The sequence below is a fragment of the Anopheles darlingi genome, chromosome 3 (genome assembly GCF_943734745.1).
Source record: "Anopheles darlingi chromosome 3, idAnoDarlMG_H_01, whole genome shotgun sequence".
NCBI classification, from domain to species: domain Eukaryota; kingdom Metazoa; phylum Arthropoda; class Insecta; order Diptera; family Culicidae; genus Anopheles; species Anopheles darlingi.
This window is the reverse complement of record NC_064875.1, coordinates 40,035,724-40,048,438: the sequence shown is the minus strand read 5'-3', so window position 1 is coordinate 40,048,438 and position 12,715 is coordinate 40,035,724. Positions and strand designations below refer to the sequence as shown.

General features: G+C 48.4%; 1 protein-coding gene and 2 non-coding genes across 3 annotated transcripts in view; 1 reads left to right on the top strand and 2 right to left on the bottom strand.

The window, feature by feature from the left end:
- Positions 1 to 12,715, bottom strand: part of LOC125957705 (bifunctional heparan sulfate N-deacetylase/N-sulfotransferase) — a 145,077-nt gene that overhangs the window by 95,299 nt on the left and 37,063 nt on the right. The window lies entirely within an intron of this gene.
- Positions 1,130 to 1,201, top strand: Trnah-gug (transfer RNA histidin (anticodon GUG)). The gene has a single exon. It is a non-coding gene; the product is annotated as a tRNA-His (tRNA).
- On the bottom strand, positions 1,664 to 1,735 carry Trnah-gug (transfer RNA histidin (anticodon GUG)). The gene has a single exon. It is a non-coding gene; the product is annotated as a tRNA-His (tRNA).

Below are 12,715 nucleotides of genomic sequence, written 5' to 3'. Positions count from 1 at the left end.
TATGTAAACAACCATTTCATTAGATGAAATGGAGCCATTTACGCCAGTAACGCAATCTATCTTGCAACTGTTCGTAAAATGTGTTATTAAAAATACCTATCTATCTTTGTATCCGTCCTACGTCGACCTATCAAACACACCTTCGATTTAATGTAAAAAGTGTGTTTTATGTTTCCACATTCCGGTCTAATCGTTTGGGTTTTAAGAAAATCCCCGGAAGCAACATCCGGCACTCCACCGGTGCTGCTCGAGGGCACTGGAATGCAGTTCATGTCTTTCGATGCAGCATGGTCTCGTGCCGAACAAATCCAAACGCCTCTTATGCGTTTAAGGTGCTAGAGGAAATGTGGGTCGGCTCAAAAGGTAAACAAGAATTGTAATAAATTTATTTTTGTTCTTGCTCCCATGCCATCCACGCTTCTGGTCATTTCCACAGTGCCTCCAGTGGTGGGTAAGGGTTTTCCAACCATTTATCTGGTCACCCTTTGGAAACCAGATGCACCACTTGCCGGTGGATTTTCTACTGGAAAAAGAAGAAACTGTCCGCACAAGTGGGAAATAGAATGTATTCCAAATATTTTATAGCCAAGATCACAGCCACGAAAGGGTTTTGCACCAAGGAAAAAATTGTTCCTTGAAACTCAGCATCCTCTCCAAAAGGGTGCTTCGCCGGTCGTATCGTCATGCTACCAAGCGGTCCAAGTAATCCTATTAAGTGGTATGCATTTAACGTAAACTACCGTTACTTTCAAACACGTTACAGCAACCTAAGCTCTCACCTCTCGCGTACCAGAGCAGGATCAGCCGACTACGTTTTTTTGGGTGGTGGTTTTCCATTCTAGTTTGTTTATTGCTCAAAGTTTTGCGGTGCGCCAGCTTCGCGCACCCTTTTGCTGAAGCCTGCAATTTGTTTAACACCCAAATTTATGGCAACTGCCGTTGCCAGTGGTCGGCGGAACAAATTTTGATTATGCAAATACAGCGATTCAGTGCAGACAGCTCAACCCTCTAGTCAGACAGGGGGCGCTCTTGAATTGCAGAAGTAGGTAAGCGGCAGCTACCGAGCAAAATGGATTGCTATCCAACTCACCAGCTGGATCGATCACTGGCCTTACAACAATAGACCTTAGCCGTGATCGTCTAGTGGTTAGGACCCTACGTTGTGGCCGTAGTAACCCAGGTTCGAATCCTGGTCACGGCAGTGGTATGTGTGGATCGTGTAGCCATTAGCAGGAAAATCTGTGGCGCGCAGATATGTATCCTCAAACACAACAAAACACTGTCACGGAGGTCATTTTGATTTTTGTTTTTCAAAAAGGACCGCAATTTTGATGTACAATCTTATAGACTGCATCAGAAACCGTATGGAACGCTCACCTACCTCTTCTAAACACTCGCAAGTAGTTTCGTGATTTTCCGCTACCGGATCTATTGTTGTATTCCTGTTTCAAGATGATTCGAAGGGGTCGCTCTGGGTTGCGAAGAATATTCGTTTATTTTTTCGTGTTAGGAAAATTTTAACAAAATCTCAATCAGTTTTCGATTTAAAATTAAAAAATTGAAGATAGAACACCTTACCAAGAGCAAAAAAGGGTATCTGGTTTTCCCTCTCCGTGACAGTGCATCCACTCATCAGCTTAGTAGTTGACGAGTCCTTGAACACTGCCGTGACCAGGATTCGAACCTGGGTTACTACGGCCACAACGTAGGGTCCTAACCACTAGACGATCACGGCTAAGGTCTATTGTTGTAAGGCCAGTGATCGATCCACTTACTTGATCGCTTTCCAACGAAATTGGATCAATACTTCGCTCCACCATTCACTTTATACCGTTACGTATCCAAGCACCCCGGGTAAAACACGCTCAACCAACCATACCATGGAGAAGTGCTTCGCGAGCAATACGGCCAGAAAGTGGAGCCAAAAGAAAAGCGAAATAAAAGCTTCAATCACCCTCAATCGGAATGGAAGAAACCTGTAGCGCAACTTTTCGATCGGTAAAAAAATTGACCCCCACACAGCAATCGTTGGTGCCATTTCTGATTGACTTGCTAGCTGTGATCTACTTTTGGGCGCTTTTCAAGTTTTGTTAAATCCCATAAAAAACGCAAAGTGTTCAATAAACAAACGAAGAATTGGAAAGAATGCTGCAAACATTAACGAGGACACCCTCATGACTATCCTTCAAACCGCATTACTCCAACGCGACGCAGAGCAGAAAAAAAAACAAAGTTACGTACAAAGCTATCTGCTACGTTAGATTCACTGAAAAGAAAATATCCATCCGACCCTTTCGCAGGGTCACTTTATTTTTATTATTATTTTCTCGGCAGCGGAAGTTACTCCGGAGCCAGAGGCAGCAGAACCCTATTCACACCGGAAAGGAGCCAACCGAGGACCAAGTGACCGGCACTTTATAAATCTTAATTACGAAACACTTATCTAACCGATCGTTCTGGCGCGAGATTGGCACGTAGCAATCTTATTACACGCCCACACGAAAGGCGTTGGTCCGGTCGAATGAAAGAAATAAAACAAACCGCACCTTCCTGACTTCCATCCAGTCTGCCAGCCCCACTCCGTGTCACCTTTCATCCCACCGGTGGGCTTTCATCCCACCGACCGTTTGCCACTTTTCTCCAATCCAATCCACTTTGAGGTTGACGCTCCGCTTTCAGTTTATTACCTTTTCCCATTTTCCCATCCAACTTTCCTCCTCGCGAGGAGATCCGGAAACGCACGAAGAAACGGAGTAAAGGAAAGAAAGTAAAACCCAAGAGGCAGCCCTGAAGAACACCGACGACGAAACACGGTTCAGCAACTCGCACCCTGAACGGCCATCCTTTATTTGGCGTCGTAAAATTCGGAGGAGGTTGTCGCAGCGACCTCGCCGGTCATAAATATGTTGTCGCCTTACTAATTTTTCTGTGTCGTCGTACGTCTCACCCGCAAACCCCTTGATAAGGACCGGTGGAGTGGGCACTGGGAGAGATTATGCATGGATGGGCGAGTACACGAGCACACACACTCGCACGCACGCATGAGCGCACTTCTTCAACGATAATCATTTTAGGCGCACAACCATAATCATCATCACGTTCGCCATCACTGAACATCCTGCAGTACCACCACGGCATACAGCGTGTTTTTGGTGATCGTTACCGGCCATAAAACCTGCGCCGAGAAGGAGGAAAGTATGTGACAGCAATGACGACGACGACGACGACGGTGTCAGTTCGCTGTTCGTTTGAGATTATTGCTTCGAGAAGTAAATGGTCCCTTTATCCTCAGTTCATCGATGGAATAACGGCCCCCTAAGCGATGGATGATTCTTTTCTCAGTCCATTTTTACAAACATTTGCTCCGATATAAACTCACAGTTAATACATCGAAGTTTGTCATTTACACGATAAGCAATCGCTTTTTTATCGCAATCTAGCCCCAGCGCTCCAAGTCATAAATGGTGATCCGAAATTCGTTCGTTTCGATTGTGAAAAACATCCACATAGAAGAAGCCACAACACAAATGGTTCGTGCGATCAAACCGGCAATTAATTTTAATTTCTTAATCATTACATCTCCCAAAATCGGAAAAGGGACCAGCGCGCCAGGCCCATGAAAAGGACCAACGCGAGCACTTCCTGTCTCTTCGCGCCCCTTTCTCTATCCGAACGGTGTTAATTATTCAAATCGATAACGCTCTAGGGGTAAACCACGATCGATCGAAGAGCAAAATCATAATAAGGTGGTGCAGAGATAAGCCAGGGATGTAGCAAGGTGCGAGGAAGATGTTCTCACCAAACGTTTCTAACAAGGGGAGGAAGGCGCGCGCCATTGAAAAGGGTCATCAAGATTAAAAAAGGGAATTTTACCGGCTACACGTTGTGTCTACATCAACAGTGATTCGTGGAATAATTAAGCCAGCCCGATTCGTGGCAAAGCGCAACTTTGGGCGAGGCAAATTAGGTGTCTTACCTCGTGTCCTGCTGGCGGCAATCATAAATTTTCCTGCCAACCACGGCACGGTACGCAGTTGACTTTGAAGCCTTCAGTTTTGACCAAACCCTGGGGCGTATCAGCGTAGCGCCATGTAATAGCGCCCTGTGCTCTGGGCCATAAAGTTATACGGCGCGGTAATAGAAATTGATATAAATGTTGTCTTTGGTTCAAAGTTCACGTAATCGGTATTAAACGGGACGCGCGGATGGCAATGAAAACGCTCCTTAATGGGGGGGTTCATCTGACCAACAGAGCAATCCTAACAAGATTCCAATCTGCAACTCCGGCCATTCGCATTGATATTGAGGCACTTTGTGATGTTGCGTTCGTGTCTAAGAATGTCAAAAATGCTGTTGGTTGGACCTTTCGTTTTGTTCAAACATTTCTCCTCTCCCAGCAGCAGCAGCAGCAGCAGCAGCAGTTTACCGTCGCAGATGTGGTCTTCGTGACAACATGCAAACGAACAAGAAAGGAACCGAAATCATGTCATTAAGCCTAATTAAATCCTCCGACAGCCATACCGAGGCCGAGATGTAATGGTTCGCTGACTCCTGTGACAGGGTCTGACTGCTCTTCGGACTCGGAATCCTCGGACGACGCCTTATGCGACAAAGAGCCAGGTGCAACTTAACGGGCGGTACCGGCACGAGCAAAACTCTTGAACTGAGAGGCCGAGTATCCTTCAAACCACCAACAGTAGTGCATGATCGTGGTAACAAGGAGAGGAGGTCGCCATCCCTCCTTCCCCAAGGGAAAAGTTTTAATAAGATATCCAACAACGATTTCACGGGTAAGGCACGTAATTAAGGAACGCGCAGCAGTGTGCGTACACGTCAGGCTTGAGTGTTTCCCCCCTCCATCCTCCTGTCCATTCCTCCTGCCTGCCATGCGGCCAAAACCCGTGTTGTGCGGGCGCAAACTTTTGTCACACAGACAAAATGCGGGGTTGATAACAATGTGCCGTGGAATATTAGTTCGCTTGACGGATGCAGTGAACGACGTCGGATTTTGTCTAACGAGCTACACGTTCCTCTGTTCACGAACCTAAAAGACCAGCAAAATAGAAGTTATTTTACATTTCACCTAAAAGTTATCATAGCTTCCTTTTTACCTGCTTGTATAATAAACTTTCAGTTTCAATCGAACGATTCAGAAAGGGTTGAATTCCGTCGGCCAGTAAACCCCTGAATGTTCGCAATCCGCAATACAAATTACACGCTCGGTACGCGTTCTGGCCGAATGAACTCAATCCTCAATCTCAATCCTTTCCGATTCCGCTCAATCAATCTTCAATCGTAGAAATCACTATACGTGTACTACATAACTGCCGGGAGTCGCTGTTTACAAAAAAGTGACCAAAGTGGCTCTAGCGCAAGTACGCCACATCGTCGTCGTGTGACGTGAACCAACTGAACTCGGTAAGACCACCATAAAGTACCAATAATGCCATTTGCTGATTGCATCAACCAATTGACGGACGACATAAATCGCAAATGACAACACTAATTTCATTGCCCATGGACCATTCTACTTCGTCACTCGTCAGCAGAAAGTATCCTAAGTGTAGAGACGTCCCCTGGGGGTCTCCTCGGAGAGACTGCTGCTCGCTCCTAACGATTCCTATGGCTTTCGTCGCTTTCTGGAAGATGATGAAGCACTTCAATCACTTCAATTGGCTCCGAAGGGTCAGTAGAATGGCGTAAGAAAACTCTTTTTTCTCGTACTGTGTCCAACAACACTTGAAGCATGATTCTGGTCTCGATTGTGTTGGTCCATGAAGAGTCACCAAATGTGAACCACCATCCGGGTGCTCCTGATTACCCGGCCGTTTTTTCCCGGTATCCGTACACCACCATGGCAGTGATGGAGCATAACGATTATGCGGCACATATACCCTCTACATACCCCGCTACTCATGCTGCTCTGCTCATAGCACCCCACACACCCCCATTTGATTGAAGGCGAAATTCATCATTCGCAAATGCGGCCACACCACCGGTGCCGACCGCGACGGAAAAACGCACCCAGATGAGTTTTATAATTAATTTTTCACCTTTTAACCCACCACCGCCTTCCCCCGTCTGCCAGCTTCCCTCATCCTACCACAAAGCATGGGCACAACCAAACGTCCGCTGCTGGTACTTAATGAAGTTGTGATATTGTTTCGATGAGGGTCGCCCGCGTGGAACGCGAAACGTCCCCCCAATCGCGCTCCAGCCACGCCACATCACAGCGATTCCGCACAACGACCAACACACACCAAATGTTTCTGACGCTCGATCGATAATGTTTCGCGAAAGTAAAATGATGATCTTTCGCGAGCATCCGGTCGCGCAGCATACTTCGATGGTCGAAGCAGCAGCAGCAGCAGGAATGGGACACCATCGGCTCGGCATCCTGGTGGTGCCCGCGTGACCGAGTGCTCGCTCCCGGGAGTTTCGGAACGAAATTAATTAATATTTATCGTAATCCACCGCACACGGAAAGAAAGAGTACCGGCGGGAGTAGGCCTTGGGTGTTGCCAATGGCAACACCAGCACCAGGTGCGCGCTCTGCGATGATCAATTTTCCGGCCTGCAGCACTCATTGAAATGGTTCGTATTTCACATTTTCCTATCTTTCTCTCTCTCTCTCTGCCGCGGTGGTGGTGGTCGGCTCTGAAAAGGGTACCCCGCCGAATGCTAGTAGTGCCGGCACATGAAAGAGGATCCTCCTGATTGCAGAGGGCAACCTTCCCCCGCGATTGCATAAAGACGACGGGGCACCACCATTACCTCCTTCTCCACACCAAACCGCATCGGTGCGAAAGATTGGCCACAGCGCGTTGGCGCGTGGCAGCAGATTACGCTAACGAGATAATCCCCAAAATCTTGCGCCCAACGCGGGTATGACAGCATGCCAGCCTAGGCCATGATGGCCACTCCGATCACGTAACGTTGGGCTCAGCTGTGGGTGCGTGAAATTACATTTTAATGATACACTTCATTGGGCATTGCTGCTACTGCTGCTGGTGCTGCTAGACTGGTGGAAAGATTTGCGACGAAGAGGGTCCCCTCCATAAAAATCCTGGCGCTGACCTAGGTATAATTATAATGAAATTTCCATTGCCATTTCCCACCGGTTGACAGGTGTAATTTGAAGAGGAAAGTGCAAAGCGATGCTTCCCGTAGCTCCCTTTTGCGCTGCAAACCTTATTAGCAGCAGGTACAGAGAAGCGGAGAAAGAATTCGTGTCCACCCAAAAACGAAAAAAGCTGCGAGGCTACCAAAGATAATCCTGCAAATTCGGTGGTCCCGTTGAATGTGATCAAACGAAAATGTTGCAAAGGCTGCAATGCAATCACCGCCTGCGGACCTATACAGCGGAAGTATCACGTTGCACCAAAAGATCGGAACCACCACCACGGTGCTCGTCGCAACGGAGTCACGGATCGCTTCATCAATTTCGTGAACCAGGATTTCGCGGATTCTGAAAGTGATGCATAAAAAGAGCTTCATCATCATTTTAAATTAATTATCCATCATACCGGCGACGGTGACATCTCTCACCCCAGAATTCTCTTTCCCTTTGGAGTCGAAAGGATGGAACGTTTGGACAAGAATTCGGTCATCAGGATTGGTCAGTCATATTTGTTACGTTCCCCAAAAAGAAAAAAGGAAAACACGCCCCGAGAACATTCCCTGTCAGGTATGAAATATGATCGAATTGATCGCATATTTTTAATTGCTCTGAGCCCTTGGGATCGAAACCCCGTGGACCAGCGGTCATCCTGTAACGCTGATCGGCATCAAAATGGCATCTGTGGCATCGGATTCGGACAGTACATTTTAATTCCAACGACAGAAGGTAATGAATGTATCGCTTAATTCCAAACCGTGTGTTGTGTTGTCGGGACAAATGAAGATTTGTGTTCTCTCTCTCTCTTGCGGTCGCCGCATTCGTTGCTGTAGAGGCAAATTAATTGACATTTCTGTTGTGCAACGGCAGCAACAGCACGGGAAGCGAGATAGTGGAATGCGAAACGTAAATTGTCCCCCTTAACATTCTTCTGTTGACCCCCCTGACCGACCGACCGACCGACCAAGACGCACTCGCCTCGGGCGTACACTAAGGGTTATGGCGAGAGACGGACGAGCTGATTGGAAACATGGTTATCATGCCCCGGAGGTGAGGACCATAAGGCAATAGCTTTGGCTTCGGGTCGATGATTTGTACCAACCGCTCTCTTCGCGATCGTGGAACAGAATGAGAATGTCTCGATTCGATGCCAGTACCGGTCCCGTTTTACCACCCGAAAAGCAATCACATCTGCAGTTCGCAGTCGCAACAATCCGCCGCTCGGTGGCGGTCAAGAGCCAAGGATTCGATATTTTCAATTTACACCTACGCGAACGCGCGCGAGCTCGCCCCGCGAGTGACGAGCATCTCTCGCTGCGTGCACTCGCCGTGTGTGTTGCTTACGATCCAAAGGAAGTGGGAAAAAGGGATGATGATGCTGCTGCTTTTGGAGGGGGTTGGGATTGCGGGGTGGTGTACGATACATAAATTATCCTCCAATCGAACGGCAGACGTCGCGCCGTTTATGCGCTTGTCGTTAGTGGGAGCGAGACCGTTCCAGCTGGTAAAAGCGAACCACCAACAACCGTCTTCAATCATCACCACCATCAGGGGGGCCAACATTCTCTTGTGGCGACGGCGGCTTATGCTGGCAGACGGACGCGGATGCAGGGGAGAACGCTTGACGCGCACACCCATAAGGCGGAAGAAGAAACCGAAACCGAAGAATCCTGATCTTTGCTTCCACCATTCCTCGGGGGAACGATAAATAGAAATCGGAATCGGTTACCACGTTACCACGACAGCGGCGCGATCCGGCGTGTGACGGACGGACAAACGGACAGTCGAACAGACAGACGGAGGGCACACCGCGATAAGCGATTTGTGTCCGGAGATGTTAGTCACGCCACCTCGCCGGACCTCGGATGCCGCCGGTGACGCCGGAAGAGGTGTGCGTACGCGCGGCACTCGTATGTCGAAATCGACGATGACGATGATGATGATGATGATCATCATCATCATTATGGGGTTCTCTTCCCTTTTTCTCTTTCTCTCTGTCCCGTGAAATGTGTCTGCTGATCTGGTGAGGTTAAGTCCACAATCCACCAAGAACTCGCGCATCTCTCGCGGTTCATTTCTCATTCTTTCCTCGGATTTTCTTGGGTTCTTCGCTCCGATTTATGGTTCTCAACGTGCGGCGACGGCGGCGGCGGCTTCGGTTCCCTCCTTCTGTCCACCAAGAAGTGGTGGTGTTCTTTTTTTTGGGCATTTTTATGTTTCATTTCTGCCAGACCGGCCGAGCATAAACATAAGAGGCTCGTAAAGCAGCCCCTGCCGGTATGTGTGTGTGTGTGTATTTTGAATGCCTCAGCTTATGCGAGACAATAATCCACCTGGATGGGAGATAGCGAGCGAAAGAGAACATTATGCTCTAGCTCTATAGCTAGCTAGCTAGTGACCGGCGGCCATTAGAAGAGGCCGCGTGTTTGTTAAGTAAATGGAGACAGGGGAACAGAGATGAGATGAGATGAGTAAAGAAGAAGCTAATCCCAGAGACACTCGGGTCGGGATGAAAGGCCAAAAGATTTAAGCGAAAAGCGATAAATTACAGAACGCTGAACCACACGCCGCGTGGCTTAGAATGAACACGAATGGGTCTAACGTCTATTTCGACACATAAAATATGTTCAAAACACTGAGACACACGCTTGATGGCATTAGTACACACATTAGTGTTGACAGTGTTACCCATTGAGAAGGTAATCAAATTTTACAAAACAAAAGATACGTTATGTGCAATAGAGAATAACTTTATGGTAGAAAATTGCTTCATCTGCTAGTCCCCAGCGTGCAATCTGTTAAAGATGGTGGACACACCTACGCGAAAAAACACACACACGACACTACGAAGCAAAAAGATCACAAAATAAAGAGTGCAGACGAAGGAGGATGGCGGACCAACGAGAGGGTCTATCACGATCTCCAACAAAAGGAACTCGCGTGGTCCATTTATGAGACAGGCGAGAGAGAGAGAGTGGGAGGAGTGAGAATCCGGTACCGGGGTTGTAGACACCCCAACAACATGCCATCCGCGTATGATGTTCTTGCACTTTCCTTAATTCATGGCCAGCCAGCCAGACACAGGAATCGTTCCAGCATCGGCATCCTTCCATAGGATGATAACCAACCAGGCGGAGAGGGACACACATATTGGGACATAAAACAACAATGCAATTTGAGACAATTAATAATACACAAAGGAAATAAGGACCACAATAAGGAGGAAAAGTGGTGGTGGTGGTGACGTTGAGGGAAGAGTGAACGAAAACAAAACAAAAATATGCTCCAAGAAACACGTGCACCCCCCGTGTGGCTGGGGCTGTGTGGGTGGTGAGGAGGTATGTTGGTCTCCCCCCTTACGCCCCCGAAAGCATAACCAAGAGAGAGACAACCAAGGACCAAGACCATCCAACACCAACTCATAATGAGTGCAAGTCATGTGCCGGGCGCCGCGTCACAGGATGCCATGCCTTTTTTTTCTACGCCCGTTTTTTTTTGTCACCATGCGCCCGCCATCGTCTGCTTTTCAAGTTTTCGCTTTTCATATTTCCAAAGAACCAACCGCGCCCGCTCCTCCCCGGTTATTGTCTCCATCGCGCGCGCAGCGGAGATCGCGTGATGCAAGAAATCTCGTCAACCCAATTCAGGGCTCTCTCTCTCTCTCGTGCTCTCACTTTCTCTCTCTCCCTCTCTTCCCTCTCTGTTCCAAGTCAATGTCGATCCCGGCGCCGGCTAGCATATAACCTTTTGGGGAGGGTGGAAGTGCGGTGGTAATGTGTCTCTCCCAAGGGACCGCGCGCCGGACCGGCGAACCTTTTGGGGTCCCAGGCACCAGGATTTATGGACGCTCCACCATCCTCTAGCGGCCCTTCTAACCGTGGTGCTCGGAAGAGAGGGGGTGCATTTTTGGGGGGGGGAGGAAAGTTTTATGATCATCCCCCTGCTTCGCGCCTTCCTCTTCTTCATTTTTTGCTTCCTTTCGGTGTTTTTTTTGTGAGGGCGGAGGAGGTTTTCGTGGTCTCTCCACAATCTGCAGCCCCATTCGGTGTTAGGTTGAGTGGCTCCAGAGCCACCCCCCTCCCCCCACCCCTCCTCTCAGCCACCAAAAAGTGAGACCCATCGTGGTGCAAGTTTTGCGGTTTTATTGTTTGAAAAGCTTGTCGCGTCTTCTGCTGATGGCCACATTCTCCTTGGACACCCCGCCACCGCATAAAACATAAGAATTCTCTAGCGCCAGCGGCAGCGGCATAAAAATCAAGGGAAAACAGCGAAAAAGTGTTCTCCACCAACAACTGCGCGCCAGTGGTTGAAGTGTTCTCTGCCGGTCACCACACGGTCACGTCTCCTCATTTCCATTGCTACCTTTCCTTTCCATCGCCGCTACCGATAAGCGGTTCTCCCGGGCAGGAACAACAACAACGAAGAACTATAGTCCCGTGCCGCCAAAGTGGTGGAAGATAATGAAAAATTAAGAATACAAACTCCCACCACCACCACCACAGCACCGTGTACCGTACGGTGGCTCTATAGTGAGGCCACCAAGTTGACAACCACCCACGAGTACCATCACCACATTCCATGCAACGCGCGCCTCTGGCTGGCCGAACGTGCCCCGGAGGAGTGGTGCCCTGGTCTGCGGAGTTCGGTAGAATTACTTTTTCGCGATAAGATTTATGTTGCGACGATGGATCACGCAAAGCGGCCAACAAACAACGGCCACCACCGTCAGCAACCTTGAGGTTTCTGAGGTTTTCCTCCTTCTACTCTTTCGGATCGAATCCATCTTGAACATTATTTTTAAAATAACTACCACAAGGCACGCGCGCGCGCGCCGCGGCCCAGCGCTTCGGTGCAAGAAATCCGAGAACCCGCGCATATCTAGGCGAGTCCGCGTGAAAGACAAGGAGAAGGAAGAGGAAGCCCGGACCGAAATCCGTGCGCCACCGAACACGAATGAAACAGCAACAACAAAAAAACAGGAGCAGGAAAAGAAGGAACAGCAAGGAATTCAATGGAAAAGCTAGAAGAGCTGCAAATGGAATATAATGAAAATTTCGTGATGGGCTGTTGTGGGGAAGGAGCGCGAAGGAAAATCAATATTATCATCCATCCTCATTATACGCAGTCGCTAGGCTAGTAGACTGGGCATCATCATCATCATCATCATCATCAGCAGTAGCAGCAGCAGGGCTTCGCCTCTCATTATCTGGAGAATATTCTAAAAATAATCCTCACATTTTTGAAGAAATTTGCATGGATGAAAAGACGGCCGTCTTCTTGCTGCCCTTTGCATAAATCCATTAACATAATATCTGCGAACAGAAAGCGGGCGGTTTGGGGCCAGCCAGGCGCAACTGATAGCACGATATGCGCGATTGAAGCGTAACTGAAAATCAATCACCACTAACTGAATCGCAAAAAAGGCGCATGGCTGAAAAGATTGAGCGCCCCTCCCCACGATTTAATATTCATTTTTGTGCATAAAACAAATAGAAAGATAACCCCGTTATGCATACAGTTCTCGAGATCACCGGTCGCGTATCATGCTAATAACTTTTTCCGATTTTCCGATTCTGAAAACCAAACCTCCGCATCAAG